The sequence below is a fragment of the Pristis pectinata genome, chromosome 8 (assembly GCF_009764475.1).
Source record: "Pristis pectinata isolate sPriPec2 chromosome 8, sPriPec2.1.pri, whole genome shotgun sequence".
NCBI lineage: Eukaryota > Metazoa > Chordata > Chondrichthyes > Rhinopristiformes > Pristidae > Pristis > Pristis pectinata.
In genome coordinates, this window is record NC_067412.1 from 50,286,775 (window position 1) to 50,297,182 (window position 10,408).

Sequence of the window (10,408 nt, forward strand, 5' to 3'; positions counted from 1 at the left end):
AATGAATCATGGATCTGTTAATTTTAAGCCTTTCTTTGTTGAATGGCCAGTTTAAATTTGTATGTCACTGTCAATTTGGCTCAGCCGCTTAAATATTCACTTTTGATTCAAAATTTATGATGTTACTCCCAACTTTTTACCCTGCTTTCAAGGATACATACATGTAGAATCATAAAGATGAACAGCACAGAGGGAGACTATTTCACTTTGTGTGCATACCAACCAAAACTAGACCTTAGTTTAATCCCACTTCACATCTTTTGGTCTATATCCCTACAGGCAATGACTCTTCAAATACTCTGCATTGCTATTTCGGTGCAATAACTGAGGGAGAGCTGTCACCCTCCTTCAGATGAGATATTACACTGAGGTCAATCTGCCCATTAAAACCAAGAAATTCAGGAATCTGTGCAGCTGTGGGGCAGAGTTCAAACAGTACATACATTAATAGATCCATAACAGAATTGGCATGAATTATCAAGAAACAGTGTATTGTGAAGATACTAAGATGCTAAGTGTATCTGTACTGGGAAGATACTAAGACAAATTTAGAAGTTCATTCTTAATCACTAGCATTAACCGTATGACATACAGAATCACAGGGTCTACATTTGCCAGAAGAAAGCCATTTGATCCATTAAGAATCTGCTAGATTTTAGTGGAGTAATAGCATCAGTCCCAGTCCCTTGCTTTATCTCTTATAGCTCAGCAAATTATTCTTGCTTAAGGACCTATCCATTTTCCTCTTGAAAGCCCTGATTAATTCAATTTCCACCACCTTAAGGTCAATAAATTTCCAGATCCCAACTACTAGAAGCATAAAATTATACAACACTGACATGGGCCTTATCGGCCCACCTTGGTCATGCTGACCATGATGGCCATCAACACTAATCACATTTGCCTGCATTAGACCTGTATTGTTCTACACCATTCCTATCTAAGTACCTGTTCAAATGCCTTTTAAAGATTGTAGTTGTATCTGCCTCCACCACCTTCTCTGGCAGCTTATTCCAGATAACCATCACCCACTGTGTGAAAAAAGCTTACTCTTCAGACCGCCTTTAAATTTCTCCCATCTCTCCTTAAATCTGTGCCCACTAGTGCCCAAAAGACTATTTATCCTCTCCATGCCCCTCATAATTTTATAAATCTCTACAAGGTCATTCCTCAACTTCCTACATTCTAGTGGGTATTAACTCAACCTATACAATCTCTCCTTATAAGTAAGGCCCTCCATTCCAGGAAAGATCCTGGTGAATCTTTTCTGCACTCTCTTTATTGCTACCACATCCTTCCTGTAATGTGGCAACCAGAACTGTATACAATCCTCCAAATGCGGTCGAACTAATGTTTTGCACAGTTGCAACATGACATCCCAACTTTTATACTCAATGCCACGGTAATGAAGGCAAGTATACCAAATCCCTTCTTCACTACCCTGTCCATCTGTGTCGCCACTTTCAGGGAGCTGTGGATTTGCACTCCAAAGTTCCTCTGCACATCAAAGGTCCCTGACATTTATTCTACACTCTTACCAGAACTCGCCTTTCCAAGTGCATCACCTCACAATTGTCTGGATTAAATTCCATCTGCTACCACTCTACCCAGCCTTCCAGCTGATCTATGACCCCTTATATCCTTAGACAACCTTCTTCCCTATCCACAGCATCACCAATTTTTGTGTCACCTGCAAATTACTAATCAGATCATCTGCATTCTCATCCAAGTCATTTATACTGTATATATTACAAACGCCAAAGGTCCCTCTATTGATCCTTATGGTACACCACTCATTGCAGACTTCCAGTCAGAAAAACACCATCCACTGCTGGAGGTCAGGCAGCATCAGTGGAGGGAAAGGAATGGTCGCAGTTTCATGTCGAGACCCTGCACCAGGACTGAGAGTGTAGAGGGAGGATAACTAGTATAAAGGGGAGAGCAGGAGGGGTGAGGCAGGGTTTGGTAGGTGATAGGTGGACCTAGGTGAAGTGAGGGATGATGGGCAGATGGAGTCAGGTGGACAGGGGTAGGGGTGGGGTTGACAGACAGAGGCTGGAAGGTGACAAATGGAGGCACAGGAGGTGTAAATGATAGACTCTGATAGGTAAGGAAGGTGATGTCGAACCAGATAAGAGAGGGCTGATGGGCAGCTGCAACCTGATGGGGGAGCGATAGGAGACCCTGTAGGAACAGTGTGTGGAACCAGGTGGGGGAAGGGACAAATCTGGGTGATGAGGGGGCTAGAGAGGTAACAGAAGGAAAAGGTGTGGGAGGACCTGTGTGGGTTAGAAGGAAAGGGAGAGAGAAAGAAGCAGGAACATAGGAAGTGCAGGTTACCTGAAAATAGAATATTCAACATTCATGCCATTAGGTTGTAGACTACCCAGGTGGAACATGAGGTATTGTTCTTCAAGTCTGCACTTGGCCTCACCCTGGCAGTGGAGAAGGCCGAGGACAGGCAGGGTCAGTGAGGGAATGGGAGGGGGAGTTGAAATAGCATTTGGCACGGGTTGAGGTCATTGATCAGCTTGCCCTAATGGACTGATAGAAAGACCATTTTTTAGTAAATGGAGTGTTGTACATTGACTTTGTGCACCAGTGAAATGTAGACTGATGCTGCTGAGCAGCTTGTGGCCCAATAGATTAAGACTGAAGGAAAGAAAATTAAAGCTGTCCGTTTTCATCCGGTGCTCCTGGTGCGCCCTCCTCTACATCGGTGAGACCCAACACGGATTGGCGGATCTCCCAGCAGCCAGCTATTTTAATTCCACTTCCTATTCGCACACCGACTTGTCTGTCCACGGCCTCCTCTATGCCAAGTTGAGGCTAGATGCAGATTAGAGGAACAGCACCTTGTATTGCGCCTCAGTAGTCTCCAACCTGATGCCATGAACATTGATTTTCTAAATTCTGGTAATTACTCTCCTCTGTCCCCTTTTTCTTATCCCATCAGCCCCCATCACCCCATCTCTTTCCCCTTCCCTGCCCTTATAGAATATATAGAAAGTAGAGGCGATACGTTTTTTTATTCATAGTCTGCACTGTGTTTAAGATGGCTGCTGATCTCCTTAAGATGGCCACTGGGCCTCCTTCTTCTTCAGCTCGAGCGTGGGAAACTTTTAGTGCAGGAAACATATAGCTAATTAAAGAAATAGTTAGCCCATTCTTAGGGAGACATTTTTGATTTATTGTAGCTCATTAAACAGATGGTTATCCCATTCCTAAGAAGACACTGTTGATCTATTGTGTAGCTAATGGTTGTTGTGGCTGGTGCGACTAATGATTTTGTAGCAGTTCTGTAGCTGATAGTTTTCATAACTGATAAGCCAAGTGCAAGCGAGTCTTAGAACTCATAAATAATAGAGACACATTGTAATGTTTTATAAGTACCAGTACTCCCAGTGCACATAAATAATTGGGGCACTCTGTGATTGAGTCAGGAAATGACTGTGGCGAAAGACAAATGGTTGTGAGCCAGGAGACAACTGTGAAAGGAGGCAAATGGTGAAGGATGGAACTGTGAAGATAAGAGAGAACATGATGGATTGTAACAATGTAATTGAGCTATGAAAAAAGGTATAAAAAAAGGCCCACGAGCTTTGCTGGGGGACAGTCAGAGAGAGCAGTAGTCAGAGGGTGACTGGTAACTGACTGCCTGGCTGTCACAACTTTTTTTTGCAAATAAAAGTTTAACTTCTTGAGGAATCCTCTGCTTCTCCTGGTCATCTATTTATTGCGGGTAACCACGACAAATTTGGCGCTGCGAGCAGGGTCGGAAAGAGACCCATAAGAAAAGAACGACAAATCAAGGACACTTCCTAGTCCCTAGGGGACCCCCACGAGACCAGCAGAGTAAAGGGTGACGGCCCAGATAAAAGATAAGCGTTTTTGCTGTTAATTCGAACCAAAACTCTGTTGGGTGTGGGAAGTCTCCAGACGCAGAAGTGTTAAACGATTGACGAAGGGTCTCTCCAATCCAAAAAATCTGGCATAAATTGAAATTAAAGGAGATTCAGGGGATTGATCAAGAAAACTGCGCAGTGGGGTGAGTAGGGTAGAGATTGATTAAAGTAAAAATTCCATGTGGTGTTGTTAAGTCCCTGTGGATGCCGCCTCGTAGGAGACGAGGGTCTGAACAGGCAGGGCCCCTGTGGATACTGTCTTGCAGGGAGCAAGGGTCTGCACGGGCAGGGTAAGAGAAGTCCCTGTGGATACTGCCTCATAGGAGACGAGGGTCTGAACGGGCAGGGCAGAAAAAGTCTTCGACGAGTGTAAAGGAAAGTTCTGCGGATACCGCCCTAGGAAGGGGTCTGCACGGGCAGAACAAAAGAGGTAAGAATCTTTTGATAAATTGGATAAGATTAAATAATACAAAAGCCGGCAAATTAGGCAATAAAAATTATAGAATTAGGTGTAGAAGTAGTACAAGGAACAATAGCGCTAACAAGTGAGTTGTGAGATTCTGAAAAACACCCTGTAAAACAACATGATTGGAAAAGGAACTGCAGTTGAAATATTAAGTAAAAAATGTCCGGTATCTAAAAGTGATACCACAAAAATTTTGGAAAAATGGGAAAAGAGAACTAAAAATCTATCAACAAAATGGCCAAAAGAGGGAAATTTTGACTTAAGTCTGTGTGAGGAAATGAAAGACAAATCTGAAAAAAAGAAACCAGAAGAGGGAGCAGGAGGCAGAGATACTAAAACTCTTTAGGACGGGAGGAGAAAGGATAAGGAAAGCATATCAGGCACCAATAGTAACTAGACAGGGTGCCAAAGAGTTAGAAAAACAACTCCCTACAGAGGAAGAGGAGGAAGTGTCGACTCTATATCCAGATTTAAGAGGAGCAGAAAACCCCCCTCCCTATCCAGACGAAGGGAACCTGAAACAATGCCTGGTAGTGAGAGGACTGCTGGAGATAGAAGGGGGAAGAAAGAAATCTAGGGAGAGAACAAAAAGAGAAGCGAGGGAGAAAAGCAACCCTGGAAAGGTTGACGTGGCAGAAAATACAAATAGAGACAGAATCAGAGAGTGGTGAGGAGTCAGAGGATGAAATAGAAAGCCAGGGATCGGGAAGAGACAGAGTGGGATTACACCCCCTACTGGTGAAAGGAGGAGGACAGCCACAGCACATTCCTTGGGGTCCCAGGACCGGGAAGGGTTAAAAAAATGCATTACTCAGTATATATGAAGGAGCGGGAAAATGAATTAGAGACTTTGAGGACAAGACCACAGGACATTTACTGGCAATGGGTGACTTGAAGGCACTACTGGTGAAGGTAGTGGGAACCTCAAAACTAAGAGAACTGATGATTTCAGCTGGCTTAACGAATGTGGCGGACAACCCAAATGTTGATGGAAGCGATTTTGACCGAGTGAGGCATAGGGTATGGAGGGCCCTCAGAGACTGCTATCCGCCCAAAGTGGACCCCAAAGCTTTAAAAGGGGATCCACTGGGAGAGACTGAAAACCCGGCAGTGTACCTAGAAAACCAGTTGAAAAAGTGGAGACTGGAAACAGAGCAAGAGGTGGAGGGCAACCAGTTGATGACCACGTTGTTTCGGACTGCTATTGTAGATGCACTGCACCCCCAAGTCAAGTCCAGACTCGAGGAGGTGGTAGGGCTGACGTCGATGTCCCACCAAGAATTTAGGGACCACGTAGTCCAAGCAGTGGAGAGATACCGAAAAAACAAACAAAAGCTGAGTGAACAGCAGGAGGAGGTGAAAAGAAAGCTGACACAGATGCAGCTTGAGGAGCTTAAAAAGAAAGAAAAAGAAAAAGGCAAAAAGATGTTGCCAGGAACAACTGATCTGACTGTGCCTACAGAAATGAACGAAGCGCCAGCTTCTGGAGGAACCTATTATACTGCCAGACAAGGGCCAGAAAGCCCCATGCCAGTAATAAACGTCTTTGGGGGAGCGTTTCCTCAAACGCCATATCAGGGGCAAAATAGCCGGGACTGGAACTTCCAAGGAAGAGGGCAGAGAGGAAATTGGCAAAAAGGGCCAGTGAACAGACAGATAGGAAGAGGGACAGGAGGATTGTGTTGGGGATGTAATCAACCAGGGCACATCAGGAGAGACTGTCCTTACAAACCTTGGCCTGCCACATTTCAGCAGGAATCAATGAGTAGAGAGCAGCAGTTTAATCAAGGACCAGCCCCTGCAGGTCCGACCGGACCTGTCAACCCCTACAGAAGGTGCTAGGGGTGTCCAGAGAATGCGGGTGGGAAGAAGAGCCCATTGTTCAGATCATTCTAGAAGGGCAAATAACACCAATGATGATAGATACTGGAGCCACATACACTTGTATACAGCCACAATACGCCTTCCACCTTCCCATGTCAGGAAAGTTTGTTAAAACTGTAGGGGTCTCGGGAAAAGCACAGTTAGCACGATTTACAGCTCCAGTGAGTTTAAAAATGGGAAATAATGAAATAGTTTTGCCGATTTTAGTGTTCAAAGGAACCCCAATCAATTTGTTAGGCAGAGATGCACTACTAAAACTGGGATTGAAATAAGAATGCACCCTGAAGGGGTTAAGCATGGGAAAAATAAGCACTCAGCTAGTGGTGCAGGCAGCTGAAAGACCGAATGTGTATTGGATAGGGGACATAGAAGACCAAGTCTGGAAAATTTGGAGAAAATGGAAAGAGAGCGGTCTGGCAATATTACCTAAGGCCAAGCCACCTAAGACTGAGTTACATTGTACAGTGATTTTTGATGAAACTCAGTGTAAAGAAATAGAGAGACAATGGCACAATGAAGTAAATACTCAGCAGCATTTAAAAGGTGAGGCAATAATAATAGGGAAACAAATAAAACAAAATGCATTTCTGGAGAAATGGTACAGGGTGCCAGGAGCTGCACCCCATGTAACGCTGATAGTAAATGAGGGATACCAGTCCAAAGATTTGGAGCCCATGGTGAAGCAAGTAGGAACAATTATTGATTGGCAGATAGTGACAACAAGGGTTTGGAAGTCTGGGGACGATAATTATGTCAGAGTAGCAATAGACATAGAGATGGTAGGAAACCCTAAGGAGGTCAAGGTAACCCCTCAACGACATATGACATTGCTAGTAGAAGAAGAGGGCCAGCAGAAGGATAAAAGGCTAGAGGCACTGCCAGTCATTTTATGGTCACAACACGATACAGATGTAGGAAGAGTAAAATCAGCAAGCCCAGTAGAAATAAAACTAAAACAGGGAGTGATTCCACCTAGAAGGCCACAATATCCCTTGAAACCAGAAGCAGAAGAAGGAATAGCGCGAACAATACAGGGATTGCTTGAGGTAGGAGTGCTTGAGAGCACGAGTAGCCCCTGTAATACTCCACTGTTACTTGTCTTGAAAGCAGACAAGTCCAAGTGGAGACTGGTACGTGATCTGCGAGCAGTGAAGATTGGCCAGTTGTAGTCCCAAACCCACATACGCTGTTGACTAATGTGCCACCAGAGGCAGTTTGTTTTTCGGTGATTGACTTATGTTTGGCTTTTTTCAGCATTCCTTTGGCAAAGCAATGCTGGTATTTGTTTGCTTTCACTTACAGAGATAACCAGTATACTTACACGAGGATGCTGCAGGGATTTAAGCATTCACTGCATATTTTTAGCCAGGCATTGAAGGCAGACCTAGAGGGTATAACATTGGAAAGTACACTGATACAGTATGTGGATGATTTGTTGGTTGTGTAGCGGTTGCTATCGTGGAATGAACACAAGACACTAGTCGTAGAGTTTCAGAACAGAACCGGTTTATTTTCCCGCCTTGCGTGGGCCTTTTAAGAGAGCCTGTTCCCGCCCACTCAAAATGGCAATGACGTATACGCCACATCATCAAACCTTTCCGTGTGCGGGTTCTCCCTGTCGCTCGGGGAAGATGAAGGCCCACCGTGATCTTGGGCCTCGCCGCTTCAACGACGCGCGACCCGACCGGCGAGCCGGTTCGCTTGCTCATACGGTGAGTCGCTACAGTTTGCTCCAAAAGTGAGGAACAGTGCTAGCGGGATACTCTGGCCTTGTTAGAAAGATTGGCATGTGGAGGTCATAAAGTATCCAGAAAGAAGCCGCAGTTTTGTAAATGGCAGGCAGAATATTTGGGTAGATTAATATCTAAGGGAGCAAAGTCGATAGCACTGGATCAAATTGCAGCGATAACTAAGGCTCCTAAACCTCAGACAGTAGGAGAGATGATGACATTTTTGGGAATGGCAGGATACAGTTCAGACTGGATTGGAGAATATGCTGAAATTGTGATGCCATTGAGGAAAATGATGAAGGAAGCTGGACATACAGACTTGAAGGGTGTTATGCAATGGAATGAGGAGGCAGAAATAGCTTTTAACACTCTTCAGCAGGAATGGCAGTCAGCCCCAGTGCTAGCTTTGCCTGATTATGAAAAGGTCTTTCATCTCTATGTGTCTAACAGACAGGAAGGTTATGCTGCAGCAGTGCTGACACAGGAGATGGGCATAGGGAGAACAAAACAGCCAATAGCATATTATAGTGCGAGACTGGCAGCATTGCACTATGCTTATGAGAAAGCATCATCTGTGACCATGGGTTATCCTGTGATTCTGTACACACAACATAAGGTAGCAGAATTATTGGAAAAGGGAAAGTTTGTACTGACACCAGCTAGGATAGTTGCATTTCGGATGTTATTGACATTTCCAGACAGAACTATACAAAGGTGTACCACAAGTAACATAGCTGATTATGTTCCACTGGGTTATGAAGGAGGAGCCCCATGAGTGTGTGAGGGATACGATGATATTTGCCAAATTAAGAGTGGACTTACAGTCAGAACCGTTGGATGATGAGGAAAAAAAGATTTTGTTTGTGGACGGCTCTTGCTACAGGGACCACGATGGGAACCACGCAGGGTTTTCAGTGGTGCGACAGAATCAGTCTAAGTTTAAAACAATTAGGCTGGAAGCTTGTCCGCAAGCCTGTTCAGCTCAATTAGCAGAGATTAAGGCTCTGACAGCAGCATGTGAGATGATGGAGGGTGAGAAAGTTGATATCTATACAGATTCAGCATATGTTCATAGAGTATGTCATTTTTTTGCAACAGTATGGAAACAAAGAGGGTTCAAGAAAAGGAATAGAGACCCTATACAGCATTGTCAGCAACTTTTAGATTTAATAACAGCGATGATGAAACCTAAAGCGTTGGCTATTATAAAGTGCCAGGCACATAAAAATGGAAATGACATAGTGACAAAGGGAAATCAGGCTGCGGATGAAGCAGCCAAGAAAGCCTCTGGATGCTGCTTGGCTGTTATTGCACCTCAGGTGAGTCTGAACCCAGAACCCGTAATGGAGGACATAATTGAAATGCAAGGTAAGGCAACTCTAGCAGGACAAACAATGTGGAGACAAAGAGGAGCCAAGGGGAACCAGGAAGGCTTATGGAGCACGGATGACGGTTTGTTGGTAGCACCCACCCCTTTGTTGACTACCCTCATTTCAGAGGCACATGGGCTAGACCATTGTGCAAGAGGGGAAGTGGTGAGAAAGTTAAGAAAGGAGGTGTCTGTGTACTGTTTGGGGAACATTGTTGTACTTTTATACCAAATAACACCAGCCCAGAGGGATCCTTTGCTAAGGTGATGAATAAACTGAAAAATTTGAGGAAAGAGGTTAAACAGAATGCAGGGTTTGGACATCGGTTTTTTGATTGGCTGGAAAGTAAGTTAGGTGGTTGGGGAGCCTGGTTAACCAAAATTGCAATGGTTGTGAGTATGGCATTGCTTATGTCTACACTTATTTTGTGCTGCTTCCTTCCACTCTTTAAGTCCTTTCTAGTGCGCGCCACAGCGAAACAGTTTCCAATACTTCGGGCAATGGCCGAGTCGAACCCCCAGGAAAAGGAAGTTGCAACAACATACCTCTATGATCTGACTCGGGGAGATGTGCTGAATGATGATGATAACGCTGGGAACAACAACTATGTTTATGTTGGGAATAGTCTGTGAGGGCCTCAGGGTCTTTTTCCCCGTCTCCGTTATGGAGGGATGGGTTTATGGCCCTCTGGCCCAGGAAATAGAGAGTGAATCCATGGGGCTTGTGCACAAAAAGTACATTATAGCCGTTTTTGGGATGATTGGCTTTAGCATCTAAATGCCGTGCCCTTTTGAATTCTCTCCCTATGTGAGACTGTTAGGTCTCAAAGGGGGGAATATATAGAATATATAGGAAGTAGAGGCTATACTTTTTTTTATTCATAGTCTGCTCTGTGTTTAAGATGGCTGCTGATCTCCTTAAGATGACTGCTGGGCCTCCTTCTTCTTCAGCTCGAGCGTGGGAAACTTTTAGTGCGGGAAACATATAGCTAGTTAAAGAAATAGTTAGCCCATTCTTAGCGAGACACTTTTGATTTACAGTAGCTCATTAAAC

The 10,408-nt window shown here is 44.4% G+C and overlaps 1 protein-coding gene across 4 annotated transcripts in view; it reads left to right on the plus strand.

The window, feature by feature from the left end:
- The window catches only part of LOC127573523 (sodium- and chloride-dependent neutral and basic amino acid transporter B(0+)-like), a 75,570-nt gene that overhangs the window by 51,089 nt on the left and 14,073 nt on the right, over window positions 1-10,408 (plus strand). The gene's annotated exons all lie outside the window — the stretch shown is intronic.